Source organism: Leptopilina heterotoma, unplaced genomic scaffold (genome assembly GCF_015476425.1).
Source record: "Leptopilina heterotoma isolate Lh14 unplaced genomic scaffold, ASM1547642v1 Lhet_99, whole genome shotgun sequence".
In the NCBI taxonomy this organism is placed as follows: domain Eukaryota; kingdom Metazoa; phylum Arthropoda; class Insecta; order Hymenoptera; family Figitidae; genus Leptopilina; species Leptopilina heterotoma.
The window spans coordinates 794,762-811,381 of NW_025111206.1; the positions used below are offsets into that span (position 1 = coordinate 794,762).

At 21.0% G+C, this 16,620-nt stretch overlaps 1 long non-coding RNA gene across 1 annotated transcript in view; it reads right to left on the reverse strand.

Annotated features, from left to right (window-relative positions):
- The window catches only part of LOC122512412, a 43,215-nt gene extending 31,853 nt beyond the window's left edge, over nucleotides 1-11,362 (reverse strand). Inside the window, exons 1-2 of the long non-coding RNA XR_006302630.1 lie at nucleotides 11,115-11,362; nucleotides 10,374-10,486 (exon numbers count right to left, since the gene is read on the reverse strand). This is a non-coding gene — a long non-coding RNA (uncharacterized LOC122512412). The remainder of the gene's footprint in view (nucleotides 1-10,373; nucleotides 10,487-11,114) is intronic.
- Nucleotides 11,363-16,620: the final 5,258 nt, after the last annotated feature.

A 16,620-nucleotide genomic window follows, 5' to 3' on the forward strand; every position in this document is an offset into this window, starting at 1 on the left:
ACCAATTATTTTAGTATTTGTTACAGATAGGGGTAATTTATTATTTTCCCAATGAATAAATAATAAATTATTTATTCAATTTAATTATTTTATTTAATTATTTAATTTAATTAATTTAGTCAAATAAATTGTATTTGAACCAATTAATTCAGTATTTGAAGCAAATAGAATTTATTTTGTTGGATAAAAAATTATTTGACTCAGGTAAATATTTATTTGATAATAGACAAGTAATCGGTTAATTGAATCAAATAATTTTTTCTCAGTGTAATAACAATAATAATAAAAATAGTAAACAATAGTAATAGTAATACTAATAAAATAAAAAGATGAATTAAAAATAAAAATACAGAAAAAATAATTTACCGCCTGGACTCTTAATAATGGATAAGAAATTTTTTTTTTTTTTTTAATGTGATTATAAATGAAATGTAGCGTGTGAAGCTGTAAACATTATGTAAGAGCTACTGTCCGCGAAGGTGACTAACCTATTTTGATCCACGCGAGTCGTTGTTTCATGGTCTGGTCGTGTTACATTTTAACAACACTCAAAACTGTTATATCATGAAATAGTTCGCAAATATCTTATCTTCTTCCGCATTTGGAAATTTTTTTTTAGATATTTTATACAAAAAAAGAAGAGAATTTTTTTTTCTTTATCACTTTTTGATTGTTCTGATCATTATAAAATATAAATCGAGAGCAACTATTTTTAATTTTATTTTTTATTGCAAGTTTTAAAAGTAATTGAATTTTATGAACACTTTATTTTGAATTAATAACAAATCGTGGTTTATAATATTTGTAATTAATAATTTTATTATGAAACTTTATTAAAATTATTCACGGAAAATTAAAAATTCTCATAAACAATTTTATTAGAGTTTTCATAAAAAAAATAATTTTTTTGAAGAATTTTTGAAAATATTGTAGTTTTTTTTAAATAATTATAATTGAAAATTTTTGAAATAATTGAAATTCACAAGAATTCATCAAAACTTTTGTGAATAATTGAATTTTTTAAGAAAACTTTTATTATAATTTTCAAAAATATATTTGAAACCATTCGAGATATTTGATTAAAATTGTATTTTGAAAAAAAATTGAATGTTTCGAATAATTTTATCAAAATTTTAGGAAATAATTGAATTCCTGTGAAAGATTTTATTAAAAACTTTTAAAAATAATTGAATAATTTCGTGAAATTTTATTAAAATTGATTTGAAAGTAATTGAATTCTTGCGAAAAATTTAAAACAATTTATAAAAATAATTATTTATGCTCAAAACTTTTGTGAATAATTTATGATAATTTTCAAAAATATAATTGAAACTATTAGAAAATTTTTATTAAAATTGTAATTTGAAATTAATTAAATGTTTCGAATAATTTTATCAAAATTTTAGGTAATAATTTAATTCTATCGAAAAATTTTAATAAAAACTTTTAAAAATAATTCAATCCTTTCGAGAAATGTTATTAAAATTGTATTGGAAATAATTGAATGTTTTGAAGGAGTTTAAAAATTTTTGAAAATAATTAAATTTTTGAAAAAATTTTTAAAAAATTCTTTATAATAATTGAATCCTTTTGTAAAATTTTATTAAAATTGTTTTAAAAATAATTGAATTCTCGCGAAAAATTTTACTATATTTATAAAAATAATTGAATTCTTACGAAGAATTTTATTAAAATGTTTGATAATATTAATAATTGCATTCTTTTGAAGAATTTTATTTCAATTTTGGAAATAATTGAATTTTTGAGAAAATTTTTTTTACAATTTCTAGAAATAATTAAATTCTTTCGACGAATTTTAATAAAATTTTTAAGAATAATTACAGTTTTCGAGAAATTTGATTAAAATTGTATTAAAAATAATTTAATTCCTGCGATGAATTTTACTATATTTATAAAAATAATTGAATTTTTCCAAAGTATGTTATTATTTACGAAAATAATTGAATTCTTGCGAAAAATTTTATTTTTGCAAATAACAAAGAAGAGTAATTAATATCTAATACTAATACTAATTAAATTTAATATCATTAGTATTATTTATTAGTGTAATAATAATAATAAAAGTAGTATAGAAAAATACTAAAAATAAATTTAATATAATTATAAAATTGATTCTGGTAAATAATTTTTGAGTAACTTTTTTAAAAAATAAATACAAATTAAATAGAATTAAATTCTTATCGAAAGAGTCAAAATTTGAGGAAGAATTTGAAATGATAATTTGATTATTTATTATTATTTATTATTATTTATTTTTGTCTCATTAATTTTTGAGGGGAAAGGAAAAAATGAGAGGCAACTCTGTGGGTTTTGAAAGAATGCTGGGTGGAAAATAAATAATAAATTTATATAGGTGACAGTGTATAATGACAGTTAACCAATATGACAGTGAACGATAATACAAATTGCGTGCATTGCCACTTGCATGTTGTTGCAAGATCTTTGATCCATATTGCTCGATCAAACCGCGTGGGCAAACCGCTAGGTCTCTATTTTTAATATTTAAATCTCGTTGTAATTAAAGTGACTGGACCTTAATCGGATTACATTCTTGTGAAAAATACCAGAAATCGATCATAGGGTCCAATATTTATTCAATAATTATTAACATCAGGTGAATAATAAAAGAAAATAAATATACATCTACACTTGATAATAATTATTTAAGTACCTAATTATTAAAATAATTAATAATAATTTATTGAATACTTATTAATATTCAAAGTAAAAAATAATTCTTACTTTTGGGCCTTTTGCTTTTGAATTAGTAAATTTTACTAATAAATAGTCATTTCTACTAATTTATTAGTAAAATTTACTAGTTTACTAAATTTTACTAATAAATAGCAATTTCTACTAATTTATTAGTAAAATTTACTAATTTACTAAATTTTACTAGTAAATAGCAATTTCTACTAATTTATTAGTCAAATTTACTAATTCAAAAGCAAATAGTCAGTCACTAATTAAAATTAATAAACATTTTTACTAATTAAAATTTAGAGAATATTTACAAGATAAACGGGCTTGAAAAAACTTAAAATTCCCCTTTGTAAAATATGAGACTAATTTTATTATAAATTTTCATTTTCCAAAATTTAATGCACAAAAATAATGCAATTAATTAATTATACCAACATATTATTATAATTTTTAATTTTTAAATTACTAAAATAAAATTCAAAATTTCGATTATTTTTGAAAATTGTGATAATTTATAAAAGTAATTTAAAAATAATTCCTAGCTGATGGGAAATTGCTGAATGAATGAATGAATGAATAAAAGAAATAAAAGTACAATTTATTCAAACACTCTGAACATCTGTTGAGAATAATATTTTTTTCAGATGTCAATAACATTTAGTCACTTTTTTTATCGACCTCTGACAGAACTTTAATTTTTGCTGTCAATTTTAACTTGTCACATCATATTTAATCTCGTAATTTTCGATGTCAAGAACCCTCGCAGTTAAATGACATAATTAAAAATTTCCGTGAAAATTAATTTTGCTTTCCTTTGTCTCTCTGCAATCTTTTTCTTTTTAAATTTCTATTGGAAGCCTTTTTTTATCGTATTAATAAAAAGAATAAAATTAAGAAGAAAAAAATTCTATTAATTATTAAAATTATTAATTGTAAAATGAATAAATTTACCAAAAAAATTTTTTAATATTAATGTACTCATAAATTTTTTTTTTTGAAAAATTGATTATTACAATTGTTAATAATTAATTTTATTAATTTATATTATTAATACATTTTTACATTATTTATAAAAAATTATTAAAAAATTATTAATATTTTTTTTAAGTAATAATTTTTATTAATTAATAAATTTTATTAACACAGGAGTGTTAATTATAGTGTTTTTCGAAATAAATTTTATTTTCATTGAAAGGATTCAAATTCGCCAATTTTTAAAAGATATTTTCTATTATAAATTTTAGATAATTTATAGACTATTTTTATGGCAAAATACAATTCGGAAATAATTTTCAACTCAAATAATCTTTTTACGTCAATATTATAAGTTAAAGTCCTAATCTCCAAATACGATCGTTTTCTAAATTCTCAGTACAAAAAAATAGCAAATTCCAAGGACAGTGTCTAATCCGATTATGTTAGACGAAAAAATTTAACTTTAAGTAATTCTATTTTTGATAAAATTATAGTCTTTTGATTATTATTATTATTATTATTACTATTATTATTACTATAGTCTTTTCATAAAATTGTACAATTTATTCGCTATTTCTAATTTTTAGTTATTTTATTTATTACCATTACCATTACTATTATAAATATTTATAACCATTAGTATTATAACAGGCTTTGTCTTAAAAATTTAATTTTGTTTTTTCTCCTGATTTTTTACTCATTTTTAAATTCAATTATTTTAAACTTTAATTATTTTTTTAAAAAAATATTTAAATACGTCTTATTTATTTTTTCACAAGAATTGCATTTTTTTTTTGTTATTAAATTTAATTGTTTATTAAATTTCAAATCCTCTAAAATTCAATAATTTTCGAAAATTTCAATTTTCAATTTCAAATTATTTTCAATTTCAATTCTTTTAAAATTCAATTATTTTTTAGAATTTTTAACTAAACTTTTTCTCTGGTATCCAAGCAAGAAGTCCAAACCAAAAAATCCAAAGTAAATGAAATCCAAAAATGTAAAAAAAAAATAGTTTCACTTTGGAATTATTTTTAGGGATTTTTTTCTCCTGGTCAAAAAGTCCAAAGTAATTAAAAATCCAATAAAAAAAATCGAGATCATATAAAAATTAGTCCTTTTCTTGAGTTACTCATTTAGATGACTGTGAATCGAAAGTAGGTAAACTTAACATTTTAAATTTCTCAAAAAAAACATTAAATTAATCGAGTAATTCAATTGAAATTATATTGGAAAAACGTAATTGAATTTTAGTAAAGAATTTTATCAAAATTGTTGAAAATAATTGTATTTCTTGGAATAATTGTTTTAAAAATTGTATAAAATAATTGAAATTTTTCTAGAAATTTTTTTTTTAATGAAAATAATTGAATTTTTGTGAAGAATTTTTTCGTTTATGAAAATAATTTAATTTTTGTGAAGAATTTTTTTTTTTTTATGAAAACAATTGAATTTTTGGGTAGAATTTTATTATTTATGTAAATAATTAAAATCCTAAAAACGTGGCTTTCGCACATATTTCATTATTTATTTTTGACGTTTTTATTTATTTTCGATTTTTTGACTTTGGATATTTTTATTTTGGATTTTTTGTATTTTGGACTTTTGTTCTTGTATTTTTCGGTTTGGATTTTTTGTCCTGTAATCTTTTTCTCTAAATCAATTATTGTTTTTCACCCTTTTGCAATTTTAAATAATTATATATAAATAAATAATTTCTAATAATTTTACGAAAGTTCTTTGAGAATTTAATTATTTACATTTTAAATGCAAAAATTAAATTTTTTAATAATTGTAACTGCTTTTTTTAATTTTATTAAATAAATTATTTATTTATTTTTCGAGAAGGAAAAAAAATGTTTACCTGGAACAGTTTTAAATTTCACTGAATTAGAGAAATTTTTAGTTGTTTTACGAAATACTTTCACTATTTTAGAGAAACTTATCGCTGTTCAAAATAAAAATTTCTTTCCATGTAGCAAATAAATAATTAATATAATATTATTATAAAATAATAAAATAATAATAAATAATTTTTTTTAATTTTTATTTTTTGTTTTTAAAAAATAAAGTAGGGAAGTAATTTTTCTCTCCTTGCTCAGAGTCACTTGTAAGTGAACAAAAGGACCTTCTTCTTTTCCTTTTTTTTTAATCGTTCAAAGATGGGGCAAAAAAAAATACATTTTTACACGTCATTCGTCAAACATTGCACGCGATGATAACTTCCAGTTCGATTAAAGCCAAATTCAATGGGATAAGGTCTTTGGCCCCTATGGCTCACCCCAGTATTAAGGCCAAAGACAGCACACGTCATCAATGTGCTGGAAATTTCGCTCATACAAAACCAGAATCTCTTTCTCCCTCTAATCCTCATTAAATATTTAAATAAAAAACAGAAAATTGCCAATTTTTTGTAAGTTTATTCATTTTTTCCTTTTTTTTTTTTTTGCTTCCTCATAGAGGAAGGATTGTATTTCTGTTTGCTACAGCAAAAAAAAAAAAAATGAAATATAATGTCGAATGTGAGAAATTTTTGTAGAATGATTGTTAGGAGACTTTTAATCATAAATGAGTATTTTTAATTATAAATGACAGTAGTTAAAAGAAATTTAATGACAATACACGTGTGGTCTACGTTTCGTATTATTATTAGAGTCGAGACAAGATAAATCATTTACATACTCTCGTAAACTTTTAACATTTCACCCCGCTGAGAAATTAATGATTTACCTCAACTCTCATTTTCATTTTTATGTATCTTGTCATTTTTTGTTTCTTTTTTTTCTTCATTTTTATTTCGCGTTTCGTTAGTTGAAAATTTTTATTTTATGGAATAATTACAGTTGCATTTGTATTTATTATTTCAGAATTTTTTAAATTTTATTTTTAGCTTCTTTATTGTTGAGATATTTTTTTAATAATAAATAATAATTATTAAAGATATTGTTATAATTATTAAAATTATTATTATAATTAGCAAATGTTACGAAACGCGGTAATTCTAATTTATTATTATTTTGCGAATTAAAAAATTTTATGTTTTCAAATCTAAACATCAATTTTTGAATAATTTTAGTATCAAAATTTCGAAAATTCACTTATTAAGAAGATAATTAATTATTCTTCTTTATTATTTTCAAAAATAAAATTTTTCGCAAGAATTCAATTATTTTCGTAAATAATAACATTTTTTGGAAGAATTAAATTATTTTTATAAATATATAATAAAATTCATTGCATTCTTCGCAGGAATTCAATTATTTTCAATGCAAATTTAATAAAATATCTCGAATGGTTTCAATTATTTTTAATAAAATTCTTGGGAAAAATTCAATTATTTTCAGAATTTAAATAAAATTCTTTAAAAGAAATTCAATTATTATCAAAAATTTTAATAAAATTCTTCGCATAAGAATTCAATTATTCGCATAAATAATAACATACTTTGAAAAAATTCAATTATTTTTATAAATATAGTAAAATTCATCGCAGGAATTGAAATATTTTAAAAATAATTTTAATTAAATTTCTCAGAAGAATTCAATTATTTTTAATAAAATTCTTTTTAAAAATTCAATTATTTCCAAAATTTAAGGGCATTTGAACCTTGATGACGTTTCAGTTTGTGCAAAGCATGTGTGACGTCATCAAGTTTCAAATGCCCTTAAATAAAATTTTTCAAAAGAATGCAATTATTATCAAACATTTTAATGAAATTCTTCGCAAAAATTCAATTATTTTCAAAACAATTTTAATAAAATTTCACAAAAGGATTTAATTATTTTCAAAAATGTTGATAAATTCCTTCGAAACATTCAATTATTTTCAATAAAATTTTAATAACATTTCTGTAATACTTTCAAATTATTTTTAATAAAATTCTTTACAAACATTCAATTATTTCCAAAATTTGAATAAAATTCTTCAAAAAAAAATGCAATTATTAAAAAAGAATAATAACATTCTTTAGAAAAATTCAATTATTTTTATAAATAGTAAAATTCTTCACAGAAATTCAATTATTTTTAAAATAATTTTAATGAAATTTAACGAAAGAATTGAATTATTTTTAAAAGCCTTTAATAAAATTTTTTGATAGAATTAAATTAATACCAAAAATTTTGAAAAAAATCTTTGAAGCATTAAATTATAATTTTCAATACAATTTTAATAAAATTTATTGTATCGTTTCAATTATTTTTAAAAATTGTAATAAAAAATTTCTAAAAAATTCAATTATTGATAAAAGTTTTGATAAATTCTTCGTAAATTTCAATTATGTAAAAAATTTGCAATTAAAATTATTTTAAAAAACTACTTTATCTATTTTCAGAAAATTTAAAGAAATTCTTAATAAAAATTTCAATTTTTTCGAAAACTCTAATAAAATTGTTTAAAAGAATTTAATTTTCTATCAATAATTTTTGTAAAATTTAAAATTATCAATTACAGTTATTAATAAACTGGATTGTTTTAAAAACTTAAAAGAAATTCTTCATAAAATTCAATTACTTTTTAATAAAAATTATTTTTAAAAAATTCCATTGTTTTAAAAAAAAATCAAACACAATTCTTCAAAAAAATTCAATTATTTTTAAGAATTTTAATCAAATTCTTGCCAAGATTTAAATTATTTTCAAAAATTTGAATAACATTTTTTAAAAGAATTCTATTTTAGTCATAAATAATAAAATTCTCTGCCAGAATTCAATTATTTTCAATTCAGTTTTATTAAAATTTCACGAATATTACTCCGAAGTTTAAGAATCTTTTTTTTGGAATTATGACAAATTTTCGTTTTATTAAAAAGAAGTTGTTCTAATTTTGCTCTAAATTGTCTTTTATTTAATTCATTGTTGCTCTAATTTTTCCTCAACAGCCTCATTTAAATTGATTTCAATTCGCCGATAATATTTTTTTATCCTTCTATTAATTTGACCCAATTTTTGTTCATTTAGAAAATTTGATTAGAATTCTTCCCTTTAAAAATAGAGCAAAAAAAAAAAAATTTAGAAAAATTAAGTGAAAAATTTTTTAGTAAAATTTAGTAAAATAATTTAATGAAATTTAGTAAAAATAATTTAGTAAAATGCAGTAAAATAATTTGGTAAAATCCGGTAAAATAATTTAATAGAATTCAGTAAAATAATTTAGTAAAAATTCAGTGAAATAATTTAGTAAAATTCTGTAAAATAATTTAGAAAAATTCAGTAAAAATAATTTAGTAAAATTGAGTAAAAGTAATTTAGTAAATTATCCGAAAAAAATTCAATTAAATAATTTAGTAAAATTCATTAAAATTAATTCAGAAAAATTAAGATGAAAAAAAATTCAGTGTAAAATTGAGTAACAAAAAATGGTACACCAGAAAAATTACAAAAATTAATTTGTAAACTTTGGAAAATGTACAAAGAGACACTTTTGTTGGGCAATATAGAGAATTGTTAGTTCAATTGGTTTATTTTATGGAAATTGCTTTAAACGTTTGAAAGTATATGAGAAATAATAAATATTTCTCGAATGCTTCCCCAACGTATGTTTGCTAAAAAAAATGTGGTGCAAATTAGAGAAATCAGCGCGCGCGTTGTAAAATAGTGTATAGAGAGGAAAGTATTGTGGCAGTAGATCTTAGATTTTTTTTTCTCTTCATCGTTCTCCTCGTTACAACTCTCATTCGACTTGGCACAATTTTTTACGCGCGAATTATTTTCCTTTTAATGAAGAAAAATCCGTTTTTTATTTTTATTTATATTTATAAATAAAATTAAAAATATTAATAAAAATAAAACAAATAATATGTAAAATAAACTAAAAATAAATAAAATACAAAATTAAATTAAAATAAACAAATTGCAAAATTAAATAAAAATAAATAAAATACAAAACTGAATAAAAATAAATAAAATCGAATTCCAATTATTTAAAAATCCAATCCAAGATATTTATAAATAAAATAATTTATTCACGATGGAATTTTTCATTATTAAAGTAAGATTTTATCGTTAAACGTAAAATTGATTTTAATTTTAAATTTTAATGGAGAGAGAAAAAATGAAGAATATATTTTAAATAATGATGAATTTTAAAGAAAGATTGTGAATTTGCGACAATTATCAAAAGTGGCAGTTTAATGATAGTTATAAAAGGAATATTCATAATTACCACCAAGGTATACAATGTTTGAAGTAAATTTGCCAACTAGAGGCTAAAAAGTTATTATAAAGTTCCCGAGGGTGTGACCAATAGTCATTTATCGAGATGATAATATTAGTAATTATATTCCTCTCAAAGCAATTATCTTATCTTCTTCATGTAGACATTTTTCTCATTACTTTCCATTCCCTCAAGAATTCTATTCCCCGATAGAATCTTGACGCTTCAAGATCATATTTAATTACCCATTTGAATTTAGACAAACAGATAAATTGTAAAATTTGCCATAAACTTTGTAATTAACTCCGTTTTCATTCGCGGATGGAATTAATTAAGTTCGATAATTTTTTTTTATGGAATAAAAATTGAAGAAGCAAAAAGAAAATGGAAATAAAAATTCAAATTAACATTTGAGTTAAATTGTTAGTAATCGAGTTAGAGAGTTGATTGATTATTGTAATTAATATTATATTGGAGTACAATAATAATTATAATAAATATTATGTTTCAATTAACGTTACCTAACTCGAAAGGGAAATATCCAGAAAAATTGTCTTTCGCACTTGATTAAACCCACGAATTAAAGGATTAACAAATTTTCACTCCGAGCAGGAAAAAGCATAAAAAATTACAACTGGAAAAAAATCGTTTAATTTCAATTTTAATTAATCGAAATTTTTCTCAAATTCAAAAAACTTGAAAGTAATTTTTTTCATTGAATGAATTTCATATTTTTTTTCAATAAATTGAATTTTCAAGAAACTAAAAATCGATTAAATGAAAAAATGGTTTACTTTCATTTTAAATTAAACAAAATAGTTTTTAAATTGAACGAAATTCGAATTTTGTTGAATAAATTGAATTTTCAAGAAACTGAAAATCGAATAAACGAAATAATTCCTTACTTTCATTTTCAATTAATCGAAATAGTTTTAAATTCGTTTCACATTAATCGTTTCTTTCAAATTCAAAAAAAAAAAATTGAATTTTGTTCAATAAATTGAAATTTTAAGAAACTGAAAATTATTTAAATTTATATTCAATTAATCGAAATATTTTTCAACTTAAACTAAATTTGGAGAGAAAAAAATCGTCTTTTGTAGTATTTCAGTTAGTTTTAAAAGTTTGGAATATAAAAGAAAATTTTCATAGTTCAAATTTGTAAATTTAATGATTTTCCCTTTTTTTGAAAATTTCAATACGATTTTTTTACTTTTCCAAAAATTGAGCAAATGGAATTGAAATTGAAGTTTTGGTCGCACTTTAACACTGGAGTTGGGAATATTCGATGAGATTGACAATTGTCACGTGTTACTTGCTCGACTGGGGAAAAAAAAAATTCGTCTTGATTAGCGAATAAAACGTGTCTTATCAGTTTGAGTGTGCACAGTGTACTGAACTCCAATGAGAACGATTCAACCTCACTCTTTAGTTGAGTTGGCGAACAGGTGCTCCAGCTTCTGTTTAGATTCAACAGTGAGATTTAAAGAATATTTTCAGTCTCCTTGGAAAGAATTCATAACATTCGAATCACCGCCAATTTTTAATTTCACTTTGAAATTATTTCTTCCCTTTTTCCGTAGCTATTCAAATTTTCTCTTTGGTAAGACCTCATTCCAAATATACTTTTATTACTTCAATTCGATAAAAATTCCTGAAAAAAAGTAAAAATTTCTAAATTAGAAAAATTATAATCGAAAAAAAAAGAAAACAAGTAAAATTGCAATCTATTATAAAGTAAAATTGTTCGTTTGCAAATAAAAATAGAAAACAAAATGATTTGAATCAGAAAATTAGTTTTCTTTAGAATTAATAATATTTATAAATATTATGATTGAATAGAAATATTAAACTGTCAAGATTGTTGGCGAAACGTATTAATCTTGAAAAATAATTGGACGATTAGTAAACGATTAGGTTTTCTCCTTCTGATTTAATCAGGATATTAGTTTGGAATTTATCACTCAATCAATTTTTTGACGTAGAATCAAGCTCAATTTTTGCAGGAGTGTCTGTTGAATTATGTTGAAGATGATCTTTGTGTATATTCAATATTGAGCCAGAGACGAGAAGATTGAAAAGGAATCATCTTCTTGTACTTTATTTTCACTTTTTTTTCCCCATTTCATTTCGTAGACAGGAACGCGTTCAGAATCCAAATAAGACAATTATAGTGCCTAAAACAAAAAAGAAAAAAAATAAATAAACAATGAAAAAGAAAATAAAAACTATGTATAATAAAACATGCATGGAATAAAAAATCGTGTCAGAATGACTGAAGCAAATCTAAATCAGTTGAGATTTAATTTTTTTTTATTTATCTCACACGTAAAACGTAGAGTAGATAAAATAATTTTTTATTTAATTTTCATCTTAGAATAAAAAATAAATAGAATTATTTTTTATTTACTTTTCACGTAGAGTAAAAAATAAATAAGAATTTTTTTATTTACTTTTCATGTAGAGGAAAAAATTAATAAATAATAAAATTGAAGAATAAGAGAATAAAATAAAATTAATAAAATAAATAATTTCGTCAATAAATTCAGGAAAAATTCAAAAATAAAGAAAGAAAGAAAATAAACAGGAATAAAAAATGAAAGTAAAGAAGATAAGAGAATCAAAATTAAATTGTTAAAAAATAATTAATTCCTGGCCATAAGAAAAAATTGTGTTGTTGAATTACACGCGTGAGAGAATTGAATACAAGTAAAAATGTGACAGCTTCGGTAGTAGCTTATATTTTAACAAATAATTGCCCACCTTGGTCAAATTAATAAAAGCAGAATCGCGAGAAGAGCGATTGAATATATCCAAGCAAGTCGAGATTCCTTTTTTTATGTCGACGGGTGGTAAACGCCTGCATCACCCCTGAGGTCAATTCACGTCATGTTATTCAACTTCAAAGTGTGAAACGTGAAGCGAAAAATATCACAATAGAGAGTATGCGAAAAAATAAATTAAATACGCAATTGCATAATTTTTTCCCAAAGAAAAGAAATAATTTTGAAATTATTTCCTAATTTCTTCCAAAAAAATTTGATGAAATTATTTCCTAATTTCTTTCAAAAAAAAGTTGATGAAATTAATTCCTAATTTCTTCCAAAAAAATGTTGATGAGAAATTATTTCCTGAAAAAAATAAAATATAATTATTTTCAATTTCCAGAGGAAAAAAAAAAAGGAATTGCTTTAGCTTAACTAAATTCTACTAATTAATAGTTTGGAAACGTACCTTTCGGTTTATGTCTCTTGTTTTAAATATAAAAGTGATGTTTACAACTAGTAGTGAATTCTCGACATTGTTCCAGAAGTGATGAGAAAACATGATCGTCACTGGTAGACAGCATTGAGAGAAAAAAAAAACGAAATTTATAGCTGAGAGTGAACGGTCCATGAGAGAGAGAAAAAAAACCCTTAAATAAGCAATGACTCGTCTTTTTGTAAAACAAAAAATTCTAAAGAACAGTTTCGTTTAGGTTTCTTTTTTATTCTTCCTGAACATTGAATAAAAATTAATTTGTTATAGAAAATCAGCTTCTGAAATTGATTCAAAGAAATATTTAGAATGACTGGAAAAATAAAATCAACTAAATAAGCAAAATAAAATTAAAAAAGTAAAATAGAAAATGAAATAAAAAAATTAAATAAAAAACAAAATAAAATAGAAAAAATAGAATGAAAAATAAAATTAAAACATTAAAATAGAAAAGAAAATTTAAGAAAAATTGAAAAGAAAATTAAAAACATAAAATTGAAAATATAATTGAAAAAGTAAAATAGAAAAATAAAAATAAACAAAGTAAAATAGAAAACAAAATAAAAACAGAAAACAGAAAACAAAAATAGAAAAAATTAAATTAAAAAAATAAAAAAACACTAAAAAATAAACTCGATTTCACGTGAAATTCTTTTTATTTTATTTTCAAATACATATAATTCTGATTTTTTTAGGCGTGTATATAAATAAAAAGTCACAAAATCTACATCGCACAAAAATTGTGTACTCACGAAAATACACAAGTGTAAAAAAGTCTTTGTGCCTTACACTTAAAAAATTGTGTAAAGAATATCTATTATCTAACCTCCTATGTTTTTTTCTTGCATTAAAAAAGAATCACAAAGTGTATATGAAATCTCTGATATGTGGCCATAAAAATACTGATATCTCGTTGTTTGTCGCTAAAAAGTGAAGTGGAACTGTTTTCAATTTTTCGGCTTTTTTTTACTTTACATAAATTTTTTTTTCATTCACATATATTTATTTATTTTTTTACTATATAAATCCCCTTCACTTAAGTGTATAATATTCATTAAAGGCAGAGAGAGGCTTTTATTACAATTTATAGATATTATTTATAACAGCTATTTTTTTTTTTTTTACAAAGTCCTGCACCGTCATATCCACCACCTTTTTCTCTATTATTTAATTATTTACAATATCAAATTTTTTTCAAAATTAAAACAAATTATTCATTTAGAGAGCTGGTTTTTAAACAATAAGCTCTTCAATTTTTTTTCGAAAAATTAAAACTAAAGTTTGAGTATTTTTTTCTTCAAAAGTTTTAAACTAATAAACTGAGCAAAATTCATGAATTTTCCTTTAACTTTGGTAGCAAATTAAAAACTACGTGTGTTAATAATTTAAAAAAAGAAAAAAAGTTAAAAAAAAAGAATAATTTACTTAAATTGAATTGTAAATTAATTGTAAGAATGGAATTTTTTTAAGTGTTAAAAAAACACGAAAACGTACCAACATTTAAAGCTCTCTGTGCTTTAATTACAAGTGCTCGATTGCAATTCAACAATATTGCCGTTTTCATTATTGTATTTCACAATTTTTTCTAATTCGACATAATTTATCCATTTAAAAGATTTGCTTTAATACATTTATACGCACACACGCATTCAATTCTATTGTACGAATAATTTGTGCAAACGCTAAAACTGCGAAAACAAAATTCATTTCAAATTTACAAAATTAGTGCGTTATTGCATTTTTCCAAATTATATTCTTTCCCTTAAACTTTAATTACAAAAAAATGAAAATCGAATTCTAGTTTATAAAAATAATGTTATTTTTATCCAATTTCATCATTGAGAATTTTTCTTCTCAAAAGTATAAAAAAGTATTACAAAATTTCGAATCTATTTTTACATTAATCAATCAAATTACAAAATTTATTCGATTTTAGAAATTGAGAAAAAAAATAATTTCTTTAAATGCAAAAACAAAAATTCACTATTGTATCAGCAATAATCTTCTATATTAAGATTATTTTATCATTTTCATAAAAAGCTACTCTCTTCAATTGACAATCTGCTTTTGACAATGTTTCACAAATTACAATTTGTCAAATGCAACATATTTCTAGATTTTCATCAAACTTTGGTTTATATAAGACACTGAGCATCGTTGCGAAAAAATTTGTTCGATATTAATTTTTAAAAGCTTCGCAATTAAAAAAAAACAACAAAAAATTATTATTAATTAAAATCCCCATGGCAAGTCCTTAAAATTTTTGAAAGAAAGAAGAGATCAATAATTAAGTCTTAAATAATAATCACTTTGAATAATTACATTCAAAATAATTAAAAGCCTTTTATATATGATGATGTGAAACTTATAATTTATCATCATAATTAAATGCATTAATTTTAAAAACTATGTTGAATTTTTTAATTATCATTCGCAATAATTAAATTTATTCGATAATGGAACAAAAGTTCCCTGAGTATAAATATTTCCTTGGCAAGAGTATTAAATATCAAATATGTAATCAAACTTCCCAAAATAATTCACAGCTAGAAATAAAATAAAATATATCCGACACTTTTAGAAAGCATTAAAAAGTAAAATTTGTAAAATTAAAATTAAAATAATAATAATAAAATTAAATTATTACTAAGTATTAATTCACTGACTTTTTTATTTTACAGATGTACCAGAGGGGTGCATAAAAGGTAAGTGGGTTTTTTTTCTTCCCAGGGTTGCCACAAAAATTTAATTCTGTCTTTTCTTGACTTTTCCCTGATTCCCAGACAGAATTTTTAATTTTTAAAAATAATTTATTTAATCATTATTATTTTTCCATTGAAATTAGGACTAAGATTCTTCTTTAAATCAATTATTTTTAATAATTTTTAGATAAAGTTCTTTCAGAATAACTATTTTTTTTTCGAATAAAGTCAAGAAAATTTCCAAATTCTTTTTTTTTAACTTCAATTTTACGAAATTTCATTCATTTGGAAATTCTTCAATTAAATATATAATACAAAATAAAAATTTCAATTTATTTCAAAAAAATTTGAATTCAACTTTTTAAAAAAAATTAATTTAACAGAATTGTTAATTAAAAAGTTAGAAAAATTCAGATTTTCAAAGATTTTAATTTGAAACTTTTTCAAAATTCAATTATTTTTAGAAACTCATTCTATAATACTTCTTATATTCAATTATTATCTAAAACTTTAATTAAAATTCATTTTTAAATCAATTTTTATTTAAAAAATTCTACGAGAATTCAATTATTTAAGTACAGAAAAATCAATAATTTAAAAAATTTTAAATAATTGAATTCTTTCGACGAATTTAATTAAATTTGTATTTAAAATAATTCAAAATCTGCTATGAGTTTTATTATTTATGAAAATAATTGAATGATTGCGTAGAATTTTATCAAAATTTTTTTCTAAATATAATATAATTTTTTTATTTATCAAAATAATTTAATTCCTGAAAAGAATTTTAATATTTATAGAAATATTT